Here is a 12,919-nt window from a genome sequence, read left to right as displayed (position 1 = left end):
CGTCATTGGAAAACCGTTACTCACTTCGTCACTTCCATTTACCTCACGATATAGAAAGGCGCTAAGATTTTATCAGCTGACATGTTTGACTTCTAGAGAATAGCCAAGCATAAATTGCAAGAGACTGTAATGGAAAAAGGTTGTGCGTCAACTTCTGAATTTACGAAACATTTATCTTCAAACTTCGATGGTTTCTAGAACTGTGTACAGCTTCTTGGTATGCACATCTGATGTTATCAAACCGGACTCTCTTGACTTTATGATGTTTAGACGTAGTTACTTCTTCGACAGCACTCTGCAGAAGATATTTTAGGACCTTTAAATTCCAAACTTTGTGGTGTATCGTTTTTACGTACGATGTCTATTCCCCCTTTGTTTGCTATAACGGTACAAAAATTGTGAAAATTCGCCGCTGCATCTTATTCATCGTCTTCAGTATTGTACTATACAATAATGGCATTAACATACATTTATAATTTTACTCTTGGCTGTGATAATTTAATCATCGCAAAGAAAACCTGAGAAATGAACGACAATAGGGTCTGTATATGGCGACTGATGACGATAAATGTTAAGTCCCATAGTGCTCAGAGCCATTTTTTTGTATATGGCCTGAGGCATTTAAAACACGCCACCCCAAATATATATAGAATGAATAAATATATCGAGGTGCGGTTTTCGCCAATTTATAGCGAACAATATGGCGAATTTCCTAACGTTCGAAGTAATTTTTATCATTTATAGTCGTAGAATTATGACACTGACTTGGTTTTTAATACTAGAACCATATGCTTTTTGTCTGTGGTATGTGAAAGAGCCTTCTAAGAGCATTTCAGCTACATTAAATGTGTGTAACTTGATCAAATAGTATCAAGATAACAGCGCTGCTGTCCCATCATCAGGAGAAGAGGTTCCACAATCGTCTTCTCTATTATACAAAATGTAAGCAAACGCATAACTCAAGTATGGTTGTTTTGGTTACCTGTGTTCTACTGCTGTAGCAATGATACAACTTGCTCGTAAAGCTATTGAGACATTAACAGTGTATACGACAGTAGAAAAGGTGAATGTCTTTCGTGGCGAATATCGTCAAATTATTACAGCAGCGGTACGGTTGAATACTGAAGAGTACCCTGATCGTGACAAACGTTCACGATCTGTCTTTGCAAACATTATAAAAAATGTTCTAGAAATTGAAAGTGAGGATAATAAAGTACACCAAGGTAAAAGAAGAGCAACTGATGAAAGAAATGACATTAGAATTTTAGCAGCAGTAACACACCATGCAAATGCCGTTTGGGGGCGTCTAGGAAGTACGAGAGGGGTCAACGAAACGAGTGTTCTGCGGACACTACATTCCACCGCGTTTCAACCTCTTCACATTTCGCTGCACCTACAGTTTCATGGCAATGACTCCCGAATTTTTGGTTACACTTTTCCGCATGTTAACTGCGAACAGTGCACGGTGTTGTGGCATATCTATGCAAGATTTTGTTTAGTTCCCAACTGCCACAGCTATTGAAAGACATCCCACTTGACGTAAAGGTAATCAGTGTGTTACGACGAATGTCCCTTGTACTGGTTTTCGTGGCATGTAAACTGGAGGGGGGCAACGACCTTGGCGCAGTGGATACACCGGTTCCCGTGAGATCACCGAAGTTAGGCGCTGTCGGGCGTGGTTGGCACTTGGATGGGTGACCATCCAGACCGCCATGTTCTGTTGCCATTTTTCGGGGTGCACTCAGCCTCGTGATGCCAATTGAGGAGCTACTCAACCGAATAGTAGCGGCTCCGGTCACAGAAAACCATCATAACTACCGGGAGGGCGATGTGCTGACCACACGCCCCTCCTACCTGCATCCTCAACTGAGGATGACACGGCGGTAGGCTGTACCCGATGGGCCACTTGTGGCCTGAAGACCGAGTGCTTATGCTGAAGGGGAGAAATTATACTAAACTGTACGATACGAAATATATACTACAGAAAAGGATAGAATACTAATTACAAACGGGGGACAATATACGGAAATATGCTCTGATTCATTAACTAAAATAACTTTTGTTTAAAAAAACGGCGCACAGCCTTGCTAAGTATGCGTGGTGTGAGGCGTCTTACAATGTTACACGTAAGATGTTTACGTGATTTAACGAGAACCTAAACATCTCTGGACTTGTTTGATAAACTTGAGCATGAGAAAATATTATTATTCGTGGCGAAATATTGTTGCCTCTTAGTAACGAAACATAAATTATTAATTATCTTTTACCTCAAAATATTGTCTCTGAAGTGGTAATCGATCGTCGTGAAGCGGCCTATTGGAATCACTGAAGTTGTAATGTACAAATTACTACAAAACTGCAAAACCTTAAAGTTATTAATATATTCATATAAGGCCGCTCAAAGAGCAGCTGTGAAAATAGTAGAAGAAATGTTACGGCCGGTAATGGCGGACAACAATGACTTATTGCCGCGATCATTCCGCTCTGCTGCGGTCACTGAAAAGTAGAAAAGTTACTACTTCCTGGATGGGAAAGCACTGTCTCCTTAAATGAAACAGTAATAGTTCTTTCTATATTACTCGCATATTTTAACAATTATTAAATTAATACAGAATTACAGTGTTCAATGTCCGAACGTTGTGTGCATTCCAGAACAAGAGAAACCTAATAGTGAATTCTTTGTTCTTGTACAATAATTAACACATAAAATCTTTTCATTCTAATTACACAGAACAAAGAGTCTCTTTATTACTACAGAATTTCTACGCCAGTGTTACCGACATTACTCTTAAATTAATTTCATTTTCGTTTTTCTTTACGCACGCCTCTAACGAAGTCCCTGCGTGTAGTCGAAAATATTTTAGCAAATAAAAATGTTCAATTTATTTAATGTCCTCATTAGGTACCGATACGCCCTCCTATTCTGCACAGATCCTGTTAAGAGAGCATTTGGAGAGCATTGGAACGGTCTTTTAGGAAACGTAAAATGGTGTGCAAACTCACCTAACACTTCTGCAGTTTTCTCTGCAGCGAAAATTAAAACAGGATCTCTATTAGGAAGCAGTGACAACTCCCGAAGGTATGAATGCCTTACAACACGAGCCTAGACAGCCATAACCACCGGATGAAATGCAATTGTCTCTCCATAATAACTTTATACAATGTAGCAGTGCTTAAGGTTAACATTTTGAGCACTTGATATGACAATCGTGATAAGAAACACAAGAACCGTACCTGGGTTAGTTGTGATATAATAGGGCAGACGTTTGTGGAAAGTTTTCTTCTGATAGTGCCTGATGCAACTTGATCAAGTCCAATACTTGTAATGAAGTTCTCTTAGAAGCTTCTTTCAAATGCCACAGCAGAAAAGTATTTTGAATTTTCGTTCGAATTTGAATACCCTAACGGTAGTACGAAACTGCCTGTTGCCGAGTCTAGTGCTTTAATCACAGCTCCATGTCAGTCAGTTCTACGGAAGGGAGTCCTGGACAGATGTAAACTTTGACTCGTTTACGGAAGGATCCAGGTTCAATCCCAGTCCGGATATACCTGACATACTTTTCGAATTTTCCGTTTTTCTTACGCATTGGGCTGTACGCGACGAACATGGGTTAGTGGAGAGTATCCAGTTTGTCTTCTTCCGTGTGCCTCGGCTGCAACTCTGCCACTGTACACATTATGGTCTCTACAGAAATGGATCCCACAAACACCGTCCAAAATCTGTACAGAGATCACCGTTTATATTTTCACTCTGCTCGTGATGTTTCGGTCAACAGATCTGCAATGATATGAGAAGAGCGAAAGTAGAGAGAATGGATCTAAATTACAATTAATCCACAATTTGTTTACCGAATATTTTACTAATTAAAATAAGTGTTGAATTTTGAATAACTATTTTCTGTGATACAAAAATTAGATCACGTTGTTCGTATATGCGGAATTATTTTTGAATTTTAATAAGTCATTTCAATGTACAATTATTAGTTTTCATTAATACGGCGGTGATCGTTAGATTCTTTTCCACAAAGGGTGACATCATGAGCCCAAAGATACAGAGGAGGTAGGTCGTGGTTAGAGTCAGCCAAGTAAAAAATCTTTTGAATCAGAATTCGCTTGTAAAAGTGACCTAGCTTTATTTGTAATTTTTTTATCATATATATATAAAAACAGATGTTGATGTATCTTTTTGAGATTAAGTCTTCGACACCCATTGACCGATTACCATAAAAGTAGTCACAGATGTATATATTTCAATGGCGAAGGTTTTTATGCTATCCACTAGATGACGCTGCAGCACATCACTATACCGTTCAATCGAAAACAAAAATCATTTCGATGCCTCAGTCCTCAATAATAACAAATAGTGATTGTGACTATGATTACTAACTGATGACTGCATTTGAAATGGAATAACAGTTTCATTTTGTTGAATTCTGGACATAGACATGAATATTCTTCTTTTGTTTGCAAGGGAATGACATTCCATTCTTCTTTTGTTTAGAGGCGAAAGAATTGGTGTCACAGACAGCTAAACCATTTTTGGACGCCTCTTCTGTCACAAAACATGAAGCACATCATCATTTTTAGTGCTCCGTACCTCAGCCGGTAAAAACTGAACCCTTAGATGATCACTTTGTCGTCCATCTGTCTGTCTGTACGTCAGTCTGTTCGACTTTTAAAAACCCTTTTTCTCAGAAACGGGTAGACGTGTGAAGTTTAAATTTATGTCACGTATTAAGTAAGGCTTACGTTCCCTTGGCGACGTAAAATATTGAAGCTTTGAAGCTCCCAAGTCAATGCAATCAAACACACGGTCATTTACGCCACACATTTTGATACTCGCAAACTAAACAAAAACTGTTTCCCGTTGACAGAATCGTATAATTTTGCAAGAAGCAAGGTTTCACAGTACAATCAAAGAAAAAATCGAAAAACCGATAATCTGTAATGATATCTCACGAAATAATGTTTTTTTGTCGTTTGTTATCAGACACTAGTGGTGCGTCTGTTAAGGCCCCTTTCTGTCACGAACGGGTACACGTATCAAGTTGAATGTCACACACTAAGTTCTATAGTTCTTAGCGGTGCAATAAATGTAAGCTTCCAAGTCAAAGCAACCAGAAGATACTTACTTTTATGTCACATATTTTTATACTCGCAAATCTACTCACTAAAACCTATAAGGTACCTCTGGCTGACATAGAATCATGAAATTTCGCAAGAGGCAAGAACCAAAGAAAAAATTGGAAAATAGTTAATTTGTAATGATCACACATGACAAAATATTTTTAACATTTATTATTAGACTATCTGTCTGTCTGTCTATCCTTCTATTAAGACGCTTTTTCCTCAGGAACGGATAGACGCATCAATTCGAAATTCATGTCACATACTAAGGTGTAGGGTCCCTTGGTGGTATATCAAACTTAAGCTTCTAAGTCAATGCAAACCAAAGACACGGTCTTCTATGTTACATATTTTGATACTTCAAAACGCCCTCATCAAAACCCATAGAGTGCTTCCCGTTGGTCTAGAATGATGAAATCTGGCAACAAGAAAGATTTCACAGTACAAGTAAAGGGGAAGTTCCGAAATTGTTAATTTGTAGTTATGTCCCACGAACAAAATTGTCATCTTATCCCACAGTCGTCCTGATGGAAGTCTGTTAAAATGCCCTTTTCTCATGAACGGACAGGCACATAAATTTGAAATTTATGTTACTTTCTGAGGTCCATGGTCTTTTGGTGGCGCAAAAACGTTAAGCTCGTAAGTCAATGGAATCAAAAGATGCGGCTATCTATGTCGCGTAATTTGATACTCGCAAAAGCCTATAGCGTATTTCCTGCTGACGTAAGATCTTGAAATTTGGGAAGAAGCAAGGTTTCGCAGCACAAGTAAAGGAAAAGATCAGAAAATTGTTAACGCATACTTACATCACACGACAAAAAAGTTCACACTTGAAATTCAAACACTTGGAATCCATGGGACAGGTGGCTTGTGAGTGTCAGTGTCGATAACAGGCAAAATTGCCGAGATTCTCGATTCCCGGAATGGATGAACTGTCTGCATGCATAATTAAATCGGTACGGAACAGACAGTGCGCGAGTTCCGCTCGCGCCTGTCCAATCTTTTATGCACACAGAGGTAACTAAACGTGGAGGCAAGATAACCTCTGCCGGGTTCGCTAGTTTTTTGTATAACAGCATCCATTAGAGTTGACAATAGAAATACTAAAAACAACGACAATGCGGCGTTTCCTTGTTGGGACCGAGTCATTAAGTAGCACCCAGCCGAGGATCTCTCCACCGCACGTGTCAGTTTTCTGGAGCAGCCGACGACTGTCATGGGTGTGGAGCAGGTCAACGTCCGTCAGAACGGACCTGGTGATGGACGCCATTTTGGCGATAGTGCTGTAAGAGCTAGAGGTCTCGTACGAGTAATGGAAGTCTTTAATATACAGATCGTAACGCTTACCGCTCGCAAGGCATAAATTACCTTCAGCTCACGCAAGGAACCGCTGGTCCGCAGTCTGGTGCTACATACTCACCCTACGGTCTAACAAACAAGTCTCAAAGGCACTTGCCATTGTTCTTACCAGTCCAATATTGTTTTCCTAAATATCAGAAAATGTTCATTCACTAGAATGATGACTGTTAAGTTGGGGGACATGTTGATCAATACCTGTCTGCTCTTTCAAATGGTTCAAATGTCTCTGAGCACTAGGGGACTTACCTTCTGAGATCATCAGTCCCCTAGCACTTAGAAGTACTTAAACCTAACTAACCTAAGGACATGACATAGATCCATGCCCGAGGCAGGATTCGAACCTGTTCTCTCTTTTCTAGCTTCAGAACAAACTACTTGCTTCCTCGAGTAAATGTAAATCTGTAGTCCACAGAATACAGGGTATTCGGGAAGTTGCTGTGCAACTAGTTCAAGTGGCTCTAAGCACTACGCGACTTAACATCTGAGGTCAACAGTCCCCTAGACTTAGAACTACTTAAACCTAACTAACCTAAGGACATCACACACGTCCATGCCCGAGGCAGGATTCGAACCTGCGACCGCAGCAGCAGTGCGGTTCCGGATTGAAGCGCCTAGAACCGATCGGCCACAGTGGCCGGCAGTTCCTGAGGAGTTACAGCATTGTCGGACATGACGCCCGTGGGTGGCTGTATAAATCTGAACCCTCTTAATTTTATTGGAAAACACTTTCTCCACCTCTTGTCTACTACCTGTAATATCTCTTTTCCTAATCTAATTCTCTCAGAGTCGTCTGATACTGTTCGAATACCTTCTGTTACTCTTGTTTTATTTTTGTTGATGCTCATCTTACAGCCACTTTTCAAGGCATTATCGACTTCGTCAGCTGACTTTCCAAGTCCTGTGACCTTCCAAGTCTTTTAGTTGTATCTGATAGAATTATAATGTCATTGGCAAAAACTCAAAGTTTCATTTCTTCTCCCTGAGCATCAATTTCGTATCCGACTTTCCCCTTGATTTTCGTCACAGCCTATTCAGTGCCAACATTAAAATAACAACGTTCATAGGCCACCACCGTGTCTCACCCCCTTTTCATGTCCTTCGACTCCTATAACTGCTTTACAACTCACCCTTGCTACCTTAAGAACTTCAAAGAGTGTATTTCAGGATAACTTCATATTACCGTCGACGCCCTCTTCCCAAAACGGGCACTAGCTAGTTTGCCCTCTTCGAAAACTGCAAACATATCGCTTCTGGGCGAAACGCGGTTCGGTTATAAACAGCGCTTGACAGGCCAACAGCCTCACGCTGAGATGCATGCGGGAGAGCTGCAGGTCTAAGTAAAGCGCGACCTCACACGGCAGGAAGGGAGTAAACACTGACGTGTCTGCAGCTGTAACAGCGATAACGCTCCGCTAAACGCCCCGTCGTGACGTCATCAGCGACCCAGTGCGAGGCTGTTAAAAGTGAAGCCATCACACGGCCGGCGGGCGTCAACAAAGGCATTCGCACCTTGCGGAAGCTCAATCACAGTTGCTTCCAAGACATCGTAGGAGGTTTTAGGGGTATGAAGCTTATTATAAAGTGCGATGGTCTGATGTCTGAAGTTATCCCACAGGGTCTTTATATGAAATCATCAGGAGAGTTGTGCTCTACCAAACCTACAGTTCAGTCGTTTTAGTACATTACATAAATATTAAACGTTAGGATTAGCGGTAGCGTTGGTAGAATCGGTAGAGAAAGAAACGTAAATGAATGTGTAAGATGGAAACTGGGACCCGACGATTTCTCTTTGTTTCTTTGTTTGTTTGGTTGTTTGTTTTGCACATAATTAGAACTGCACATCATTCTGTGTTAGTCCGTCGCGTATTTTATATCGTTACAGAACATAAATTGCGTTTTATAAGTAATAAAAATTAGGTGATTATGTAACTTCTGCACTTTTATGTAACCAAAGAAATCTGTTTGATGCAAGTACAGTTAACATTTACAATCATAAAAATATATAATTATTATTATTATTTTATCCTCAATAGAACGCAAGAGTGTTCTGTTACTATTGATAAATGCAGAAGTCGCTTATGAATAACAGAAACATGTGTTACATGAGTTCGACCAAGTATTAAAGCGATGTTTGATACATTTTTGCTTGGCAGCTTTTGTGTTATTTTACCTTTTTGCTGGAGAAACTGCGTTTTCTAGCGCTATGTGGTAAATCTATTGTTTTAACAGAATCTTCCGACGGTTCGTGGTAGAACAGCATTATAATAAATGAAAAGCACCAATTGCTTTTGATCTAGAACAAAAGCAAACTGGTGCTTTTCATTTACTGTATTGTTTTCTTTATTTTTACTACAGCATCCCCCTGTTTCACATTAAATATCAAGAATTTTTCAATACAGCCTGAATTAAACATCGGCAACTTCAGTTTTGCTATAAATACTGTTCATTCTTAAGTAACAGACAGGAGAATAACTATGTAGAATAATAATGTTCCATAGGTTGCCGGGCCCTTTATATATCCTCATTCAGTTTGTAGACAGTTCACAGCTTCCAGCTTTTAGGGGAATCTAATAAAGAACTGATCGCATACATGAACAAAGTGTCTGTTACGAGGTAACAGCCGCGCGGTCTAGCCGCCTTGCACGGTCCGTGCGACTCCCCCCGTCGGGAGGTTCGAGTCCTCCCTCGGGCATGGGTGTGTGTTGTCCATAGCGTAAGTTAGTTTAAGCTACATTAAGTAGTGTGTAGGCTTTGGGACCGGTGACCTCAGCAGTTTGGTCCCATAAGACCTTATCACAAATTTCCAAACGAGGTAACGCCCAATAGGTACTCAACACACCTAATGTACAAAATGTTTAAATGTGTGTGAATTCCTTGGGCACCAAACTGCTGAGCTAATCCGTCCCTAGACTTACACACTACTTAAAGTAACTTAAACTAACTTATGCTAAGAACAACACACACACCCATGCCCAAGGGACGGAGGATTCAAACCTCCGGCGGGAGGGCGGCGCAATATGTGACATGGCGCCTCAAACCGCGCGGCCATTCCGAGCGGCCTTCATGTACAGGTAATGCAGGTAGGACCTTAATTGACCAAAGATAATATGAAAACTACCGTAGTCAACGCTTATATATGCTAGTCTACAGTAGCCTATGGTAGTTTTACAACTCTAGTATCAGTCCGTCGATTGTAGTTAATTGTTTCAGTATTCACCAGAAATCACTATTTGAAATGATGAAGGTAGGGATAAGTTGCTAGCGGCCTTGCCGCAGTGGTAACACCGGTTCCCATCAGATCACCGAAGTTGAGCACTGTCGGGCTGGGCTCGCACTTGGATGGGTGACCATCCGGTCTCCCGAGCGCTGTTGGCAAGCAGGGTGCACTGAGCCCTTGTGAGGCGAACTGAGGAGCTACTTGATTGAGAAGTAACGGCTCCGGTCTCGGAAACTGACATACGGCCGGGAGAGCTGTGTGCTGACTGCATGCCCCTCCATATCTGCATCAAGTGACGCCTACGAGCTTAGGATGACACGGCGGCCGGTCGGTACCTTTGGGCCTTCCAAGGTCTGTTCGGGCGGAGTTTAGCTTTTAGGGATAAATTATAGGGAGGAAAAGCTTTCCTAAAGCTGTATAAAAACCAGAGTCGAAAAGCATGCACTGAGGTACTCGTACCATTACAGAGCCTCAACCACCTTCAGCAATACCCTGCTCACATACAGGGTCCATGGCACCTCCATCCGCTCGAGACAATGTGAAACGAGACTCGTCCCACCAGGCAACTTGTTTCCAGTCATCAACAGTCCAATGTCGGTGTTGACGGGCCCAGGCGAGGGGTAAAGCTTTGTCTCGTGCAGTCATCAAGGACAGAGCGGGCCTTCGGCTCCGGAAGCCCATATCGATGATATTTCGTCGAATGGTTCGCACGCTGACACTTGTTGATGGTCCAGGATTGATATCTGTGAAATTTGCGGAAGAGTAGCACTTCTGTCACGTTGAACGCATTCCTGCAGTCCCCGTTAGTCCCGTTCTTGCAGATCTTTTTACGACAGCAGCGATGTCGGAAATTTGATGTTTTACTGAATTCCTGATATCCACGGTGCACTCGTGAAATGTGTTTACATTTTTCTGTATTTGAATACGCATATCTATACCAGTTTCGTTGGTGCTTCAGTGTATGTAGAAGACATACCCCCGACTTCGCGATTTTGCCAGCGGTCTGGTAACATCACGAACCGACTGTTGCACGGATACGTGTATACACTTTGGCCTGCTGAGCTTGTTTATGTCTGAAACTGCTGTTTTTGTAGGCTCTGATGATAGCTGCAGCACTAGGGAACGAAACATCAGGCACAAAAACAAGCTCTAGACCAAGGCCTAACGCCCACAAATCAAAAATCGTCAAGGCGGCGAATGATCATTTAAGTAAAGAAAGAGTTTGAGATCACTAAACAAATACTTTTCATTAGCAGTTCACATTTTTACGTGGATATTCTATCTTATGTACTTATTTGACCTTATCTATTGTTCTTCTTTTGTCTTGCAGTGCAGTATTAGTCGTTATTTCATTTTTTGTGGCATTGTACAGTGTTGCAAGTAATTAGCTTTTAGTAATATCCGCGTAAAAACATTATCTTTCTAGTTAACCACAATTACTCATCAGAAATAGTTTGGTTTTGTAATTAATTAAAATGTTCGTCCTGTAGCATGCAGTATTTGTTATGTGCAATGATGCAGAGATGAATAGTCAGTTCAGGGGAAAATTGTTAAGATTTTATTTTGCTTCAGTAAAATATTTCAAGTAAAATAGACTACCTTTTGAGGAAGGGGTAGGCGTGGTGCAGGGGGAGATGGTCCCACTTTAAGCAATGGGTGCGGCGTGGGAACCTCTTTATTTGAAACGCACTATTATTGCAATGGGCTGAGCGCATTCCAAAGGTCGGGATGTAACGTCATTTATTTTATTTTTGTAGCGATCATGCAGTGGGCGAGAGAGGAATGCGCGATCGCCGTGGCGAGTGACCGTTCGGTTATAGCAACCCAAAGTGCATTCAGGGAATAGTTTAATATCGCACCTGCAAGTCGTTTTTCTGATCTAAAATCAATTATTGGACACGTTTGTGAATACTGGTAGCGTGAAGAAAAAAATCAGGTCCCTCAAGAACCACCAGGAACCGTAGAGAAAGTAAGGCTGGCGATTTTGAATTGGCCAAAGCGACCTGCACGCAACTCGCAGTTGCGCTTGCAATTTCTGATCGCACGGTTAGACGAATTCTTCACGAAGACTTGAAATTTCATCCACACAAACTGGCAGTGGTGCATATACTTAATCCACTCCACTTGATTTCACGAAACAATGCATGTGAAACCTTGATCGAAAACCTGCTTCATGATGTCCTTATGTTCTACAGTGACGAAGCCCTACATGAGTGAATAAATAAAACGTGCGGCATTGGATTGATGCGAACCCCCGAGAACTTCATGAGCGTGTGACTGGTGTGCATTAACCAAAATGTGCATTAACCGAAATTGGCATTATTGGCCCATTGTTTTTCGAAGAAACTGATGGAACAGTTATGGTCACTTTTCAGAGGCACGTCCAGATGAAATAGGAGCTTTTTCTTCCCGAACTTTAAGAAATGGATGTGAAGAATGTCTGGTTTGAACAAGACGGCGCCACGATTCACACGGCACGAACGACAATGACTCTCTCGCGCGAACACTTACTTCCCCCAACGTCTCATCTCTTTGAGGGGCGACCTTCAGTAGCCAGCACGCTCGCCAGATTTATGCGCCCTGTGACTTTTTCTTATGAGGTTATCTTACACCCTTGGTGTACAGCAAAGGTCCACGGACCGTGGATGAGCTACGGAACAATATTCGTGGCGCCGTTGCCAACATGGACAGAGACATGCTGGACAAGTGGACCGAAATTCCAGATTTCGACTCCTCAAATGCACTGACGGAGGCCACATTCAAGATATAATTTTCCAAACCTAATGAAGTAAAACTTTAAATTTAACTCTGTGCAAACAAAAGAGAATTAAACTGACATCTCCGGTTCTTTCTCTTTTACGATTTTTTTTTCTTTTAAATAAGGAAGTACCCACGCTGCAACCTGTACTTGCTCCGAAGCCTCCAAGACTGCACTTACGCGCGAATCCCACCATTTAAACGGGGACCAATGATGCGGTTCCCGAAAAGCCCGCACCACATGTTGACAGACTGGGGTCATAGTTTATCCACTTCTCACAGTCAACGTGAAGTTTCATATGACCTCTCGTACATATTGTGAAGACTGGTTCCTAAACGATGGCTCACCCGTAAAGAAAAATTTTCGTAGAATAGTCAGAGGACTTTGCAGTTTTCGTAGGCACCGATTTTCAAAGTTTGAAGCTGTCGATGGAGCGAAATGTTTAAAGAACTAAGCCA

The 12,919-nt window shown here is 41.6% G+C and overlaps 1 pseudogene; it reads left to right on the top strand.

Moving 5' to 3' along the window:
* Positions 1–9,743: 9,743 nt before the first annotated feature.
* On the top strand, positions 9,744–9,861 carry LOC124623289 (annotated as a pseudogene).
* The last annotated feature ends 3,058 nt before the right edge of the window (positions 9,862–12,919 follow it).

The sequence above is a fragment of the Schistocerca americana genome, chromosome 7 (genome assembly GCF_021461395.2).
Source record: "Schistocerca americana isolate TAMUIC-IGC-003095 chromosome 7, iqSchAmer2.1, whole genome shotgun sequence".
NCBI lineage: Eukaryota > Metazoa > Arthropoda > Insecta > Orthoptera > Acrididae > Schistocerca > Schistocerca americana.
This window is presented reverse-complemented; position numbering and strand designations above follow the sequence as displayed.